Consider the following 19,909-nt stretch of genomic DNA (forward strand, 5'->3'; position numbering starts at 1 on the left):
GGTACCTGTAACTGTTATTCTCTTGCAGAAATATTTATTTTATCTTTTTATCTGGAAATATGTTATAAGATTGTTACCCAATTGGTCAAACTTTATGGGAAATTTTAAGACAGCAAGAGGATTATCTATAGCCTATTGGACAAATTTGGCCCCATGAACTATTTTATTAAAAGCTTTATTAGACATGACTTAGCCCTTTCATTTACATGTTGTTCATAGCTGCATCCACACTACAGAGGGGGAGAGTTAGTTACCTCAAGGATTTATGGTCTACAAATTCTAAATTATTCATATATGACCTTTTTGTAGAAAAAATATGTCTTGACTTGTGATATTGATAATCAAAATGCTCATACAGATTGCAAACTTTTATAATAACCACTAAGAAATGTGCATAGTGTTATGTAGAGAGTTGTATTATCTGATAATATCAACATAAACCCTCTCATATCTTTTGCAATAATCTTACAGTTCTTTTTAATTACTAGAACTACACCTATCTACAGTCTATGGTATATTTTTTGAGTCATTAAGAAGTTACAGTTATCAAACAAGTCTAGCTTCAGTATTTTCACATGTTTCCAATTAAGCTTAGAAATTATAAATGTCCAGCATGAGGGGAGGAAAAAGTAACAGCATGATTTCCCTACAGTGTGGAATCTCCTCAGTATGGTTTATAAGTTATTTTCTTTGTGTTTCAGCAAATGATGTATCTAAGGCTCTCAACTGAGTATAGTACATAAATATCAGAACTTAGTTCAATGAATTATGATTACAGTCTTTCTAAAATAATGGTCTAAAAATTTAGGAGGAGTTTGAGCACTCTCCATTATTATTTCAGTTTTTGATTTCATGAAAAACAGAAAAAAAAAAAAAAAAGATGTGCAGGGCCAGAATTGCATGATCTTGTACAATTGTTGATATAAATTCTAATCAGTACATTTTCCATATGATGTCATACTCTAATACTTAAAACAAGCATTTTTAACAAGAAAATCTCAATTTTGTATATAGTAAAACTTTGCTACTGCTTGTTTCTCTACTACTGATAAGGCATATCACTTAAAGAGGCAATTAAAAGAATTGTATGTATAAGGTATTATCTCAAAATAGCCACAAATATGAGAAAACTATTAAAAAAAAACAACAAAAAAACCTTAGTTATTGATTATCAAAAGACCAGCTCAACATCAAGCATTTATTTAAACATACAACTGACCATAGCAACTGTAGTCATATTTGGTATCCAGCAACTACAAATTGGCAATTGGCTTGGGTGCTTGCCATATAACCACTACAAAGATTAAATCATGTGCTGCTGCAACTGCTGACCTTCAACACCCCCTGAAGGAGTGAGGGTAGAGAGAGGAAATGAGTCATTCTCTGCTCCAGGAAAACTGCCAAGACAGGTCTTCAGATAGTTAGATACACTCAGGAGCTGATTTTATGTGCCCAATTATTGTATCTCCCCATATCTAGAAAAGTACTAAAATTCTTCATGGTGCAAATTATTTCTCACAACTGGCAGAAGCTTCACAAGACCTGCAGAAATTCTAAAATAAATATGTGCTTAATTGCATATAATCCCCATTTGCCAAAATCACATGTATACTACCCTTCCCCTGTACCTCTTTGGAACAGTTTTTCAAGTTTCTCAGAGTTATTTGAGGCACTGTCTCCTGGGTTGCTCATATTGCTCACCTAAAAACTTAACACAAACTCTCAAATTTTTTTAAGTTGCCAGTTTCTTCAGGCTTTTTAAAAGAGTTGTTATCATATACATGTTAATATTGACATTCCCCCAAAGCAGTGTCTGTATCATAATTTTCCCTAAGCAACTATTCATTATAATAGTTTTTGAATTGAAGAATAATATAGTGATGTTGGAATGGTATCACAGACTCAATGGACATGAGTTTGAACAAATTCCAGGAGATAGTGAGGAACAGGGAAGCCTGGCTGCAGCCTTCTGCAGCCGGGGAGTCTGCAGTGCAGCACAGGGTCGCAAAGAGATGACTGAGCGACTGAACAACAGCACAGAAAATGTTAAACTCGATTACGGGAAAAGCTTTTTGATTTCTCAAGAAAATATAATTACATTTTTCTTTTAGTTGTACTGTTTTTCACAAAGTTACAAAGCAGGCCACAGTATGAAAAGGAGAGCAATTGCAAGATTCTAGTAAGACTGTCAGATTATGTTTACAGTCTTTGTGTAGTAAATTAAAAATAAAGCTAAATATGATTTGATATTCATTTAATTTCTAGAAAGATTGATTTCTGGTCAACTTGTACAACACTATTCTCTCTTGTGTGCACCTGCTCTGCCTCTTTCAGACTTTAATTTTCTAAAAATTAGTGTGAAATAATGAAATAAAAAATGGTTCAAAGGAAATAAAATCACTCCCATAGTTACAGACTGGAAAAACCAGCCCTAAAGGAAGAAAAGTACATGAGAGAAGGATTGCAAATTGAATGGAAAAAAAACTGTACACATATGTATAACCATATATTTGTGTATATGTGTATATATATATAAATATATATATATGAAGAATTCAAATTTGAATGGCAAAAAGAAAATATACATATGCAAATATCCTTGATAAACTGCTGGCAATAAAAATATGAATGATGAAAAATGAATCTAGGGAAGCTGTGTGGATATTAGTAGATTTTGAAATTCCTGGATTTTAATTTAATTGATTTTCATTCATATGTGTCTAATTCATAAAACAGGACTTTTATTTTTTCAAATGCTTGAGAAAAATACAGTTCTCCTTACCATTTCCATGAAGGCTTGCTTGACTTGCTGATTCCTTAGGGTATAAAGGGGTTCAGCATGGGAGTTATGAAGGCGTTTAGCACAGCCACTCCCTTGCTCAAAGACACCCTGTCCTTTGCTGATGGATTCATATACATGAAAATGCAGCTGCCATAAGAGATGGAGATGACAATCATGTGGGAAGAACATGTGGAAAAGGCCTTTGTCCGCTGAGTGGTAGAAGGGGTCGTCAAAATTTTTTGATGATATATTATATATAGGACAGAATTATTAACGCTAAAGTGAACAATAGAATAAACACAGCACAGGAAAACCCTACTATCTCTAGAAATTTGGTGTCTGAACAAGAAAGGTATAATAAGGGAAAATAACCACAACTAAAATGGTGGATAACATTGGACTTTCAGTAATCAAACTGTAGGAGGAGCTTGATTAAGATTGAAGCCAGCCAAGAGGCCAAGAAAAGGAGTGTGCAGACTCTGTGATTCATGATGGTCATGTAATGCAGCAGTTTGCAGATGGCAATGTAGCAGTTATAGGACATGGCAGTCAGAAGGTAAAACTCAATGATTCCCAAGAAAATTAAAAATAATAATAATAATAATACCTGAGCTTTACAATCATTAAAAGAGGTGGTTTTATCTCTTGTAATAATGGTGGCCAAGAACTTGGGTATACTGACAGTTGTGAATGAAACTTCTACTAAGGAGAAATTTCTGAGGAAGATATACATGGGGATTTGGAGGTGGCTGTCCCACAGAATCAGGGTGATAATGGTCAAGTTCCCAGTGATGCTGAGCATGTAGGTGATGAGCAGAAAGATAAAGCTCACAACCTGAAGCTGTGGGTTATCTGACGGTCCCAGGAGAATAAACTCTGTTATTTCTGTGTAGTTTCTCATTTTTTCTTATTCTTCTTTTGAGTAACCTTCAGGAGAAAACACAAAGAGAAGACACGGAAAAGGGGATTATCCATGTATAGCACTGGGATTTGTCTCTGGAAGTAAACCTACTATGCCCTGCTAACATAATTCAGGAGATTGTTTAAAAGTTAATGAAATAGATAACTTGTTTTGAAGAAAGTTTTTACTATATGTCAGATTTGTGTTTCACATAGAATGTTATTTTATAAAATTCCTAATTTACAAATTGACATCAGGCTAAAAATATTTTTAAAAATCTTATACCAAAAAAAAAAATCTTATACAAGCAACAAATCCTTCACAGGAAAACCAGGAATTATATTCTATGTTTTTCTCAAACCTAGTATTTGCTACCTGTTGACTCTTAAAAAGAGTCTCCACAGGATCCCCTCCTACTGGGATACTCTTTATCTTTTCTTCAACCTCAGCAAATCATCCTATCCTCACAGGACTGAAAAAGGTCAGTTTTCATTCCAATCCCTAAGGCAATCCTAAAGAATGCTCAAACTACCGCACAATTGCACTCATCTCACACGCTAGTAAAGTAATGATCAAAATTCTCCAAACCAGGCTTCAGCAATATGTGAACCGTGGACTTCCAGATGTTCAAGCTGGTTTTAGAAAAGGCAGAGGAACCAGAGATCAAATTGCCAATATACGCTGGATCATCGAAAAAGCAAGAGAGTTCCAGAAAAACATCTATTTCTGCTTTATTGACTATGCCAAAGCCTTTGACTATGTGGCTCACAATAAACTGTGGAAAATTCTGAAGGAGATGGGAACACCAGACCACCTGACCTGCCTCTTGAGAAACCTGTATGCAGGTCAGGAAGCAGCAGTTAGAACTGGACATGGAACAACAGACTGGTTCCAAATAGGAAAAGGAGTACGTCAAGGCTGTATATTGTCAGCCTGCTTATTTAACTTATATGCAGAGTGCATCATGAAAACCTCTGGGCTGGAAGATGCACAAGCTGGAATCAAGATCACCAGGAGAAATATCAATAACCTCAGATATGTAGATAACACCACCCTTATGGCAGAAAGTGAAGAGGAACTAAAAAGCCTCTTGATGAAAGTGAAAGAGGAGAGTGAAAAAGTTGGCTTAAAGCTTAACTTTCAGAAAACTAAGATCATGACATCTGGCACCATCACCTCATGGGAAATAGATGGGAAGACAGTGGAAACAGTGTCAGACTTTATTTTTTTGGGCTCCAAAATCACTGCAGATGGTGACTGGAGCTATGAAATTAAAAGACACTTACTCCTTGGAAGGAAAGTTATGACCAACCTAGATAGCATATTAAAAAGCAGAGACATTACTTTGCCAATAAAGGTCCATCTGGTCAAGGCTATGGTTTTTCCAGTGGTCATGTATGGATGTGAGAGCTGGACTGTGAGGAAAGCTGAATGCCAAAAAATTGATGCTTTTGAACTATGGTTTTGAGAAGACTCTTGAGAGTCCCTTGGACTGCAAGGACATACAACCAGTCCATGCTAAAGGAGATCAGTCCTGGGTGTTCATTGGAAGGACTGATGCTGAAGCTGAAGCTCCAATACTTTGGCCACCTCATGTAAAGAGTTGACTCGTTGGAAAAGACCCTGATGCTGGGAGCGATTGCATGCAGGAGGAGAAGGGGACGACAGAGGATGAGATGGCTGGATGGCATCACCGACTCGGTGGACATGAGTTTGAGTAAACTCCGGGAGTTTGTGATGGACAGGGAGGCCTGGCATGCTGCGATTCATTGGGTCGGACACGACTGAGCGACTGCAAAAAGTCGGACACGACTGAGCGACTGAACTGAACTGAACTGAATGTCTGTCACCTAGCTTCTCGTATACTGATTGTTTCCTAGTGTAATATAGAAGAGCCAAATGTGTCAGGAAAAAGGCCATTCAGTGCATATGTTTCCAAAAGGAAAATCATTGAAGATAAATATTTGTCTACATGACAGATCTCTAAATTTTGAATCAGACTGGCACTCTTCTTCTCAACCTCCTACTCATCTGAAGCCCCAGATAATGGAATAAAGAAATCCAGGTCATGTATCTGTTTTGGTGGTCTTCTCAGATATTAGATGATCAAGAGTAGAAAGGAGGCAGAGTGGACATTAAGTATATTGGATCTGGGTCATGAGCTAAGGAAACCAAAGTGTGTCAATATCTAAAATAAAACATTATCTTCAGGAGAAAACTATTTTTCTTCCAAATCTCTCCTATCTACATATTATTAGCATCCTCTCTTTATATATATGTGTGTGTGTATATTCTGATTTTTACATTATGTTTTTATTTTATCTACATTAATATTCTCTTAATAGAAGTTCTATGTTGTCAATCTACTAGTATAGTCTATGAAAGAGCAATAAAGTCTTTATTTTGTCATCATAACTAACAGAAGCAGAAATCATTGAACCAGTTTATTTCAATATCTGCTTCATTGACAATGGTAAAATCTTTGACTGTGTGGATCACAACAAACTGTGGAAAATTCTTAAAGAGATGGAAATACCAGACCTCCTCACCTGTCTCTTGAGAAACCTGTGGGCAAGAGGCAACAGTTAGAACCAAACATGGAACAATGGACTGGTTCCAAATTGGGAAAGGAATACATCAAGGCTGTATTGGTCACCCTGGTTATTTCATTTCTATGCAGAGTACATCATGTGAAATGCCAAGCTGGATTATGCACAAACTGTAATCAAGATTGCCCGGAAAAATATCAACAACGTCAAATACACAGATGATACCACTTTAATGGCAGAAAGTGAAGAGGAATTAAAGAACATCTTGATGAGGGTGAAAGAAGAGAGTGAAAAAACTAGTTTAAAATTCAATATTTAAGAAACTAAGATCATGGCATCCAGTTCCATGAGTTCATGGCAAATAGAAGTGGAAAAAGTGGAAGCAGTGACAGATTTTCTTTCTTGGGCTCCAAAATCACTAAGGACAATGACTGCAGCCATGAAATCAAAAGATGCTTGTTCCTTGGAAGAAAAGCTATGACAATCTTAGACAACATATATAAAAGCAGAGATATAACTTTACCAAAAAGGTCCATATAGTCAAAGCTATAGTTTTTTTCAGTAGTCATGTATGAATGTGAGAGTTGGACCCTCACATAAGAAACACTGGGCGCCCAAGAATTGATGTTTTCAAATGATGGTGCTAGAGAAGACTCTTGAGAGTTCCTTGGACTGCAAGGAGATCAAACCAGTCAATCTTAAAGGAAATCAACCATGAATATTCAATGCAGTGACTGTTGGTGAATGAAACTGCAATACTTCGGCCACCTAATGTGAAGAGCCAAGTCATTGGAAAATACCCTGATTCTGGAAAAGATTGAAAGCACAAGAATAAAGAGGCAGCAGAGGGTGAGATGGTTAGATACCATCACTGACTCAATGGACATGAATCTGAGCAATGTCTGGGAAATAGTGAAGGACAGGGAACCCTAACATGCTGCAGTCAATGGGGTGGCAAAAAGCTGGACACAACTTAGTGACTGAATAACAACAACAATAACAAATTTCAATATCATTCATTTTGTGACTTCTCATTGACTTGTAGCTTTTACATCCTAGTGTCAGGAGAGAAGTTTTTGCAATAGAATACTTAATTTCAAGGTGTGGGTTTGTTGATTTGTAGCATGTAATTTATCATAACATTGTGAAAATTCTCACAATTTTTTTCTCTACAAACCTGAGCTCTCTTTTCATTTACTCCTCTGTATAGCAAAAAGTAGGGCTGCTGTTGATTTAGGGAAAATTCCAACTGACATCAATGGTGGCCAGTGCACTGGGGAAAAAATGTGATGTTCATGTTAAAAATGAACCTATCCTTTTGATAATCCTCAATGACTAGAGAAAAAAAGTTTAAGAGCACTTATAAAAAAATAAGCCTTACAAGGATAATTTCTGTAGGCAAATTTATGGCAACTAAAGTATTTGATAGATATTTAAAATTTAAAAGTCATTGTTCTCAATGAACAATCCTCTACAATTAACAGCTATTTATGACTCAAATTTGTAAATAATTTCTGGGGTGTGAGGTGTCAACCATTCCTGGGATGTTTTTGGTAATGTAATGAAGAATATATCCAAGTCTCTAAGTCATCATTTCATACTTTCCTTACTAATGGCTCATTCACATTTTTTCTAGTCCCAAGGAACTTAGGATAGCAAGCTTCATGTTCCTTTCTGTCTCTTTCTCTTTAATGAACTCTAGTGTCTTGGATAGTTCAGGGTCAAATTAGGCTTGTGGATCTTTGAAAATGAAAATCAACATATATTATAAGCAAATGTTTGCCATTGAGCTAAATAAAATTTGGGGTTAAATAAAATAACTGGAAATGATTTTCAGGAGGGATCTGCTACTCCATAGTAAATTATAAGTATGACTTCTTTGAGAAAAGATCACCAGCATTCCCTAAATGCTACAATTTGAAAAAGCAACAATATATAAATGTCTATTAAGGATTGAGAAATTGTTTTCCTTATTTTATCTAAATTGTGAGACATGGGTGGGAAGCTCCATAAATTCCACAGTATAATTGGAAACATAAATTAGCTTCTCACATTCTCTTTATGTACTGACTTTACTATTCCTAACTTTTTAAGACTCCTAAGAAGTCATAAGTAATGCTATGAACAAATATAAACTCAAGAGAGTTTGCACCATCAGTATTAATAAAGGTGCATACGTGCTCAGTCATGCCCAACTCTTTGCAACCCTATGAACTGTAGCCCACCAGGGCCCTCTGTCCTTGGGATTTCCCAGGCAAGAATACTGGAGTGGGTTGCCATTTCCTCCTCCAGGGGATCTTTCCAACACCAGGATCAAGAACCTGAATCTCAAATCTCCTGCACAAACAGGTGGATTCTTTAACACTGAGCCACGTGGGAAACTCTAGCATTATTACACAGCATTCTAATTATCTGTCTTTCCCTATTAATAAAAGATCTTTTTCTTGGTGTTAAGTTTATAAGTTAGGATAATTTGTCATAGAAGAGAGCAGAATATTGGTTAAATTTTACATCTTGGGTAATAATTTGGATTTAAAACAACCCTAATTTTTTTCTAGAATGATTTGTTCCACTGCTGACTGTGCTTGTTGACATTTAAAACCATGTAAGAATTTCAGCATGACTGTATTTGAAGAAAAATTCATGAGTCAATTTAGATTATTTTCAGATTATAACTTTAAGACTATTTTTGAATAGTCCTACAGTTATTTCAGAATTCTGTTTCTCTGACTCCTCTGAAAAAATACAACTTACTTTTTCTTAATAGAAAAGGGGAATCAAATCAGTCAGATCAACACCCAAACCCGTATGATTAGGAATAATGAAGGAAAAAAATGTAACCACCTAAATCACTCTTAGGATCTGTGGGTTTCTGTAGAGATATTCTATTTCTCCCTAAATGTCTGTTTGTTAACTAGTATCTATATTTGAAGATAATGTTTAACCTAAAAAGGAAAAGAAATTCTTATAAAAATATAACATCAGGTCTTAATTTTAATTATTTTCTGTGGGATTATTGGGGATTTGCATTACAAGATATCTGGATTAAAAATACAACTCTCTCTGAGTTATATGTTTTTCCCACCACTGTGAAAACGAGGATAATATTTCATAGAATTATTGTGATGGCTAACAATTAAGAGTAAAATTAAATTATATAAAATTTTAAAGCATGTATTCCCACATGGTAAATACTGTTCTCCTTATTATTCCTACAAATAAAATCAACTATTACATTTGAGGAATATGGTCCCACAATAAAACAACTAATAAAAATAAATGAAAAAAACCAATAGCGACCATTTTGGAGGAAACCTACTTGAAAGACAGGGCTAAGATTTATGTACTTATCTCATTGATCGCATTGATTCATTGCAATAAACTTATGTTACCTTTGAAAAAATGGACAATGAGAGATTAATTATTATAAACAAAAGCATACAGTCAGTTAAAGGTCGAATTGGAATTCTGTACTCTTTCCTCCTGAAACTGAAGCATGTGTTACTTAGCAGACATATATTCAATGAGCAGGACCAAACTCAGAGTAATTTTCTGAAAATAATAAATTAGTATGACAAACAGGAAACATAAACAGACTCATTCTTCAGAATCCTTGATATATACAAGAAGGAATGGCAACCCCAAATTATTCATTATTTATTTCACCTGATGAAATGCTAAGCTAAGAATTAAGAAATCAGTGCTAAGGAAAGGAAAGTTTTCATTGGCTTTTATTTTACAATCTTACCTCTATTTCTACAAACGCATCACATTAAGTGGCAGAAACTATTAAAAAATATCGGTAGCTATTTCAAGTTTAGGTTAAAATATTTAGCATTTGTAAAAATACTCTATCTCAACACATTTGCAATTATCTTCTTTCTATAGCTATTTTTCATTGATGCATTTTGCTTTGTAGCCATGGGAGCAAAAATGGTGAAGGATAGCAAGATATCATTACTGTGGTTCTTTATGGACATGATTTTTATATGGATTTTTAACCTGCATAAGCCACATGCAGTTTTATCACAACATATGCCCATGGCTCATGGGAAATACTCCAGTGAATCAAATGTGCCAACAGAGGCAAGAGAAAAATATTCTAAGGATTATACATATGCTATCAATATTTGTACCTATATTGAATTAGAAAACTTGGTGGATGATGTCCAAAGAGACAGAAAAGCATGAGAAGTAGGGCAGAAACATATGGAATATTTGCAAAATTTTTGGAAGAGGTTTTCTAAATTTGGTAAATCAGGATTTCCTTAAAGTATAGACATTTCTTGACCTCGCTGACTGAAATATTGGGATGAATGAATCTCATGTGTAAGCACTGCATTTCCTTTCTTGTGTAATAAAATGTCCCCATAAAGTGGCTCACTAAGCTATTAAGTATAAAATAAAGTATTCAAAAGATTCAATAGAGAACAATGAAAAGTAGAATGAGATACAATATCATGCTCAGTGAATTCCCATAGAAGGCATGAGAAAAGTTAGATTAAATAAATTTTAAAGTCTTCAATATGTTCCAAGAATTTTACCTTAATAATGGTGCTAATTGTTGAGAAGTATCTACTATTCAGAGGCCTCTTTTCATTTGATTGGTGGGCTGGGTTCTGGTAATTAATGAAACCATAAAACTTAGGAAATCTGCAGAAATTTATAATTCAGATTCCTTTAATCTAATTTTAGAAATGACCAAAAAAAATCTCCACATCTGTTGACTCAATCACTGCTATTCATTCAACAAACATTGAGAACCTGCTGTCTTAGATACTATAGGAACACTGTAGATACAATTAGACTCAAAATAGATATGAACCCAGCTTTACTCAGCTTGCTGAGGAATCTCCAAACACAAATCTGAGGACAGACATCCTCAGAAAAGATTGGAAAGGCCCCCAGAGTCTCTAGGTGGACTGAGCAGTGATGGTTTTCCCTGAACAAATCCAGCTTTAAAAGACTGGGAGAGGTGGCTGTTTCATCAAATGTGTACATAACAACACCAATTTACAAGGGACATAAAGAAGAGAAAATGATGCAAATAAAATGAATCTCAAAAAATAGACCCTAAATAAATGTAGGTTTATGAACACTTGACAAATAATTCAAAGTAATTATCAGAGACATGAGTATTAAGTTCTGGAAAGTAGCAGTGTTTCAGTTATATTATTTTTATTTTTAATTATTTGATTATAAATATAATTTACTATGCATTTTTATAGAATTCACATATAAATTCTATAAAAATACTTAATATTATGATCAATATTTACCTTCAATATATATATTGCATTTCACAAAATAAAAACCTCTACTTTAAAAGTCCAATGCACAAATATATTATCTCTTTGGACTGACTTTCGTGTACTATCACACAGAATATATAGCTTCTCTAAACCATAGGATAGGAAACTATCAGTGTTCACATTGAAAATACATAGGAAATTACACATAGGAAATTAAACTCTGCATTCGAAGTATAGTGTGGCACTTCATAGGATCCTTTCAGGGACTGATTAACAGAATTAAAATGATCTTTTCACAACGCACTTTGTCTTAAAGAAATACATTTTAATCTACAAAAGTTCTGTAGGAGGAGAAACTTCATATATTTTGAAATGTCGATAAGCAAAGCACTGGAAAAAACTTAGCTTGGAATTGAACGTAACAGATTAGGAAATATAATAACTGTCATGTGGCAGGTTAACAGGCTATAAAGAGCAAAGTTAGTTATTAATGAATAGATGGTTAGGAATTTCAGGATTTAACCTAATTGTTCTTTAAAGTGTCCTTTACTTTTGACCCAAAAAAAATTTATTGGCAGAAAAAACTGCTTTATAGACCATGTCTTTGAAGGCTTGTTTCACTTGCTGGTTTCTCAGGGTATATTTGATGGGGTTCAGCATGGGGGCCACAGAGGTATTGAGAATAGCTACTCCTTTTGTCAATGATGCCTTTTCTTTGGCCGAGGGATTAGCATACATGGATATACAGCTTCCATAGGAGATGGAGATGACAGTCATGTCAGAGGAACAAGTGGAGAAGGCCATTTTTTCTCTGACTGGCAGATGGGATTCTCAGAATAGTCCTGATAATGTATATATATGACAAAATCACTAGGGCCAAAGTGAACAGCAAGGTAACCAAAGCAAAGTGTAAACCAATTATTTCTAGGAACCGTGTATCTGAAAAAGACAATTGCAAAAGGGGGAAATAGTCACACAAAAAGTGATCAATGACATTGGAAGCACACTAATCCAGCTGGAGGAGAAACATAAGGGGCGGGAAAATGGTCAGAAGCCCACCCAGCCAAGCACAGAGCACAAGCAGGCTGCAGACTTTCCCGCTCATGATGGTTGTGTAATGCAGGGGCTTGCAGATGTCAACATACGACAATGGCAATTAGAATGCAAAATTCAGTCACCACCCCCCATGAAAACAGAGAAAAATATTTGGGCTGCACAATTGTAAGAAATGGTCTTGTCCCTGGTGATAATTGCCTCCAGCGATCTAGGGATGCACACAGCATAAAGGAGATTTCTAAGAAAGAGAAATTTTGTAGGAAAAAATACATGGGCGTCTGGAAGATGCGAGTCCACCCAGGTTAGGGTGGTGGTAGTCAGGTTTCCAGCAACAGTTAATACGTATGTGATAGATAAAAAGAGAAAAATCACAATCTGAAGGTCAGGATCATCAGAAAGGCCTAGGAGGACAAATTCTGTGATCATGGTGTGGTTCACTTTTCTCTCTTTTTTTCTGGTGTTTTTCTTCTTTTAAACATACTTAAGTGGAAAGTACATTAAAGGGAAGAGATGAAAGATATAATTCATTGTGACCAATATCATCATCATTAATGCAGTTCTAAAACATTCTCTATAACTCATGTCAATGGTATTTTATTTTGATTATCTTATTTGCATTATTACTTAAAACATATTTGTGAATCCTGCTTCACATACTAATTCTTTGATTCTAAATCTAGCAGATGATAGGAAATCTTCATACAATAAGTTACATTATAGAGAGATGATAAGTGAAATCAATGCTTTTTTGCTTTGTCCAATTAAATCATTGTAATTTTGCTGGAATAATCCTATAAAATATATGTTTTTCTTTTTTCTTGTCATGTATTTATTAGAAGATACTACTACCTAAAACAGAAGTGGATGCTATCACTTCCTTCACAAGATCAAAACAAAACTTAAAAAACTAAAGTAACAATCCAATACTTTTATAGGGAATTAATGATTTACTTAGCAAATAAAATAAATGTTTAATGATGAAATAGCTTAATTACTAATTTTATTTTATTAGTATTTATAAATGTAATTATCAAGATCATATGAGAACACTGTATATATTCTATATATATATTTACAATAAATAGAATAAATAGCCTAATTATTTTATTTAATAGTGGACGTATTCACTTATTCAATGATTTGTCTTATAATTCCATTGAAATCATTAATATTTGGCATCTACTATGATTTTCTAGGAATGTATATATGGAAACAGTTTTATGTTTTAGCTTAAAACGATATGCAGTATTTATATACTCTTCATTTTGCACTGAAGCACAAATTGAAAAGTAATTCCTTGCTTTAGATCTTAGCAGTTCTGTTACCCATATTGTAGCCCAGTGCATTTTCTGCTTGAATATCATCTCTTAGTTATTAAGCTTTATGAAAAAGTGTTTTATTCCCTTGTAGTTCTGCTCCCCGTTTTTCATTTGCATGAGATGACTGATTCAAAGGGATATTCCAGATATGTACAGCAAAGCATCGCCTATGCATTCACACCTCTTCAGTTAATGCCCAGCTCTGTTGCATATATCTTTCTGTATATTTGATTTGCTAAAAACCGTGAAAACTCCCTTCTCCTTATTTCATATATTCATACTTCTGCTATGAAAAATAGAATGCAAAATAATTGCTTTTCTGCTAGACACTACCAAATGTCACACTAATCAAATTGGATTTTTTTCTCTGTTTTATGATGATTCATGAGAATAAAAATGTTCAGAAACCTTAAGAAGATGTAGAAATATACTATCCTCTTCAGTAACATTGATCTAGAAGTTTAAGGGGGAAATATTTACAGAAAGAATTACAAGGGATATTGCAACATTTAGTTTTACAAGTACAGATTCTGGTGTCTCTAGGACTAGGATCTGGGGTACTCTGGTTGCACTAAAAGCCAAATACTCAAATCTAGTTGTTTTGACCTATGAAGAAAGATGTGTATTGATCTCCTAGGAACAAAGCAAAGTCCAGGCTGCATCTGTGTTATGCTGTGGACCATGGGGGATTTCTGGAAGGCCCCCTTGGCTTCTCAGTAACCTTCTGACTCTCTTCTATAGCAGTGTCCCTTGAGAATGGTTATGTTCATCCTACAGAAGACCTCAATGATGACATCTACAAAATAATCACTTTCATTAATCACAATTATTTATTTGATGAGTAGTAAAATAGATGAAAAACTTTACAAAATAACAATCTACTTTATTTTTAATCTTTATATATGAAAATTTTCTACATATACAAATTTTTTGCTTATCCTTTGACTTTATTATTTTTGGAACTTCACAAAACAAGGCTATTTCACATTTCTAAGTTATATGATAACTATTATAATGCACATAATGTCCTCACAGTTTTTAAAAATGGCTGTTACATAGGTTAACTGAATAACCTACGATATCCTCACTAACGATAGCAATACTTAATTGCAGTGACAATTTTGTCCATCTTATTGTTCATCTTGGCCTTTGCATGTCTTTATCATGTCTGACATACTAGTGAGAAATATCACAAAATAACAAATATCTTGTTTCTTTCAGGTTCTAGTCAGGGAATTATTGTTCCTTATTTCCTTTGTTGTTGTTTTCATTTTTCCCCAATATTTTGATAGTGAAAATCATATGTAATCAGCTAATAATATGCCATATATTGTTATATAATTATTAATATATAAATAACACATATAGAATAGCTACTTTACATTAAATACATTTATATCTTTCAATGAAATAACTTTATTTAGCATAAAGAATACGATAATGAATTTATATAATAAAATAATAATAGAGTCACTAATGCAGAACTAGATCACTGCTGGGGGAAAGTCTGCATGAGAATTATTTACTGGAAGAGAGGCATTAGGAAAGAGTACAAGGAAAAATAGAAGAAAATGATAGCATAACTCGTATCTATGACAGGACATGTACTGTTTTTATTTAACTCAGGAAAGGAGCATTTTGGCAGATGTGTCTCTATATCACAAGGATTGATACCTTTGTCCACTTCATCTTTTTTTCAACTCTATTGAGACACAATTGACATATAACATTGTGTAAGCTTTAAGTGTACATGCTGATTTGATTTATTTTTATGTTGATTTTATACACTTATACACTGTGAAATGATTATCACAGTGGGTTAGTAAGCATATCTATCACTCACATAGTTCCTATTTACTTTTTTTGTGGTGAGAGAATTTATGATTATTCTCTCAGCAATTTTCAATTGTATAACACAGTATTCTGATATCAGCTTTGTGATGATAGCGATATGATGAATGCCTTTACCCTAAGAGCCCAATTAACAAGCAACAAGGTCACTAGATTAAACCCTCATCTTCATGATAGAGGCTTAATCCAGGTTTAGATCTGAGGTTTTTTTTTTTTTTCTTTTGCAATGATACTCCAGAAATATGTTGAATTGATTTTTTTTCATCCTTAGTATTCATCGTTGATCAATGGCTGGAGCCATTATTTTTTGTGGTACAAAATGGCTCTATTATTTTTAATCTGCTTTCCAGTAAGCATTTTGTGTCATAATATTGCTAACACTTTATACATTTTTCCTGTTTCTTGACAGTCAGGGATGATAGTTTGAAGTTATCTGTTTTTATTGATTAATGTTAACACTATAAATTAAGCAAACACAAGTTTTTTGTTTTTTGTGTTTTTTCAAATCAGTCTCTTATATTGGCTATTATAGCTCACTGCTGCTGCTGCTGCCGCTAAGTCACTTCAGTCGTGTCCGACTCTGTGCGACCCCATAGACGGCAGCCCACCAGGCTCCCCCGTCTCTGGGATTCTCCAGGCAAGAACACTGGAGTGGGTTGCCATTTCCTTCTCCAATAAGTGAAAGTGAAAAGTGAAAGTGAAGTCGCTTAGTCGTGTCCGACTCTTAGTGATCCCATGGACTGCAGCCTACCAGGCTCCTCCATCCACGGGATTTTCCAGGCAAGAGTATTATAGCTCACAACCTCATGCAATTACACAACTTTTCTGAGCATCAATTTACATATTTGTAAAAACAAGTAGTGTCTAATCTGCCAATTAGTTCTGAAGTTTAAATAATTATTTTTTAAAGTATGTGAAAACAAATATTTAGACAATCACCATTACTCTTACACTACCTGGAGTTTTATAGGAATACTATAAATAATATATATTTCTTGTAGAGAGTATTTATTCTTTTAGTTCATATGCTGAACTAGGTATGTCAATTTATGCCTGCAATGAAGAATTGTTCAATATACAAAAATCAATCAATGTGAGACACTACTTTAACAGAACAAAGGATAAAAATCACACGAGTATCTCAATATATGTAGAAAAAGCATTTGGCAAAATTCAAAAACCTTTCAAGATAAAATCTCTCAACAAACTAGTAATAGAAGTTACCTCGACAGAACAAAGAGCATATATGAAAAGCCCACAGCTAGTATTATCTGTTGTTGTTGTTCAGTTGCTAAGTTGTATCCAACTATATGCGACCCCATGGAATGTAGCATTCCAGGATCCTGTCCTTCACCATCTTCCAGAGTTCGCTCAGATTTATGTCCATTGAGCTGGTGATGCTATCTGACTATCTCATTCCTTTGCTGCCTCCTTCTCCTTTTGCCTTCAAGCTTTCCCAGCATCAGGGTCTTTCCAATGAGTTGTCTCTTAGCATCAGGTGGCCAAAGTATTGGAGCTTCAGCTTCAGTGTCAGTATTTCCAGTGAATATCGAGGGTTGATTTTCTTTAGGATTAACTGGTTTGATCTCCCTGTAGTACAAAGGACTCTTAATAGTCTTCTCCAGCATCACAGTTCGAAGTCACCAATTTTTTGGTGCTCAGTCTTTATGATCCAACTCTCACATCCATACATGACTACTGGAAAGACCGTAGCTTTGACTATACAGACCTTAGTTGGCAAAGTGATGTCTCTGCTTTTTAATACACTGAGTTTGTCATAGCTTTACTTCCAAGGAACAAGTGTCTTTTATTTTCGTGGCTGCAGTAACCATACACAGCCAAAAAAATTTTGGAGCCCGGGAAAATAAAATCTGTCACTGTTCCTACTTTTTCCCCATCTATTTGCCATGAAGTGATGGTGTTGGAAGCCATGCTGTTAGCTTTTGGAATGCTGAGTTTTAAGCCAGCTTTTTCACTCTCCTTTTTCACCCTCATCAAAAGGATGAAACACTATACTCAAAAGTTAAAAACTGAAAGCTTTTTTTCCTAAAATTAGAAACAAGCAAGGAGGCCCTAATATTCAATATAGTACAGAAAGTGCTAGTCAGGATAATTGGTCAAAACTGATCAGTCAATGAAACAGTCATCTCTATTGCAGGTGACATGATATATAACAGAAAACTTTACACATTTTGTTAAAAAGTTTTAAAATTGCAGAACATAAAATCAACATTAAAAATTTAAGTTGCATTTTTATACTATTAATAAGCTATCTGAAAAAGAAATTAAGTAAAAAATGAAAGTTGCAATAGTACCAAAAGGAATAAGATATTTAGGAATAAACTGAACTAACAAGGTAGAAGATACATGCACTGAAAAATGCAAAACTTTGATGAAACTAAAGACATAAACACATGGGAAAACATTCAGTACACATGGATTAGGAATCTTATGTATATGTCCTGCTCCCCAACAAAATCGACAGATCCAGTGCAGTCCTGTCAAATACCAATGCCATTATTTTTTTACAGAAACAGAAAAAAATATATTCTAAAATTTATAAGGAATCACAAAAGACCATGAATAGTCAAATAAATCTTAAGAATAAAAACTAAAGCTGGCTCCCAATTGAAAGCTATGATAATTAAATTGATAGAGTACTAGCATAACAATAGCCATCTTAACCAGTTACACAGCATGGGGAGTTCAGAAACCACTCAGTTACATACAGTCAAAAGATCTTTGAAAAGGGTGCCAAAAACCAATGGAGGGGAAAAGACAGTCTTTTCAAAGAGTAGATATGGGAAAACTGGGCATCTACAAGCAAAAGAAGGAAATTCTATCCTTATCTTTCACTGTACACAAAATCAACTCAAAACAGATTAAAGCTTAAACATAAGACATAAAGTTTTAAAACTCTTTAGAAGAAATCATAGGGGAAAAGCTGCATGATATTGAACTGGGCAATGATTTAGTGGATATGACCCCAAGAGCATACACAGCAAAAGTAGATAGAACAGTGGGATTACATCAAAATAAAAAGCACTTTCACCACCAAAGAAAGAGTCGACAAAGAGTAGAGTGAAGAAACAACCTATAGAAAAGAATATTACAAACACTGTATCTGATAAGGGGTTAATGTCTAAAATATGTACGAAAGTCTTATAACTCAGTAGAACAGAACCAGGACAAACCCCCAAAACCTAATAGCTTAATTAATAAAAGGACTGAAGACTCAAGTATACATTTTTCCAAAGAAGACAAACAAGTATAAGGAGATAAATGGCCAACAGATATATGCTGGATGCTTAATGTAACTAATGTTCAGAGAAAGGAAGATCAAAAGGACAATATTAAATCACCTCACACCTATCAGGTTGGCTATTATCAAGATGATAAAAGACAAGTGTTGATGACAGTGTGGAGAATTTAGAATCCAGATACATTGTCGGTGGGAATGCACATTGTGCAGCCACTCTGAGAAACAGTACAGATTTTCTTTAAAAATTAAAAATAGAACAACTATGTTATCTTGCAACCCCATTTCTAGATATGTATTTAAAATAACTGAAATCAGGGTGTCTAAGTGGTAGCATTTTCATGTTCTCTGCAGCAGTATTCACAATTGTTAAGACATGGAAGCAGCCTACATGTCTAGGGAAGGATGGATGGACACAGAAAACATGGTAAATGCACTAATGGAATAGCATTGGACTATTATGCAGCCCTAAAAAAGGAACAATATCCCAATATATAGAACAGAATGGATGAAGCGTGAGAGCCTCATGCTAAGTATAATAAGCCAGTCATAAAATGTTAAAAACCACATGAATTCACTTAGGTGATAAACCTCAAATACTCAAACTCATAGATTCAGAGAGTGGAATGGTGTTTGCCAGGGGGTAGAGGGAGAGGGAAATGTGGATATTGCTAATCAATTGATGCAAAGTTTGTCATAGTTAACACTGTATTGTGTTTTTAAATTATTAAGGGGATTAATCTCATATTAAGAGTTCTTATCACCTCAAAAGTATAATCTGTATATGTCTTTAATGGTTAGATATGCAGGATAATGGTAACAATCAGTATTATGATTTATTGATAGCTAATTATGTTATATGCTTTGCAAATTCATTTTCATTTCTAGAGTAAGTTATGTAGACCTGGCTTACCTGAACTTATACCTGACTTACTGATGG

General features: G+C 34.4%; 2 pseudogenes; both read right to left on the reverse strand.

The window, feature by feature from the left end:
* Positions 1 to 2,749: 2,749 nt before the first annotated feature.
* On the reverse strand, positions 2,750 to 3,683 carry LOC136144486 (olfactory receptor 6C1-like; annotated as a pseudogene).
* An 8,347-nt stretch (positions 3,684 to 12,030) lies between these two features.
* LOC136144487 (olfactory receptor 6C3-like) lies at positions 12,031 to 19,156 on the reverse strand (annotated as a pseudogene).
* Between the last annotated feature and the right edge of the window lie 753 nt (positions 19,157 to 19,909).

Source organism: Muntiacus reevesi, chromosome 11, assembly GCF_963930625.1.
Source record: "Muntiacus reevesi chromosome 11, mMunRee1.1, whole genome shotgun sequence".
Classification (NCBI taxonomy): Eukaryota; Metazoa; Chordata; class Mammalia; order Artiodactyla; family Cervidae; genus Muntiacus; species Muntiacus reevesi.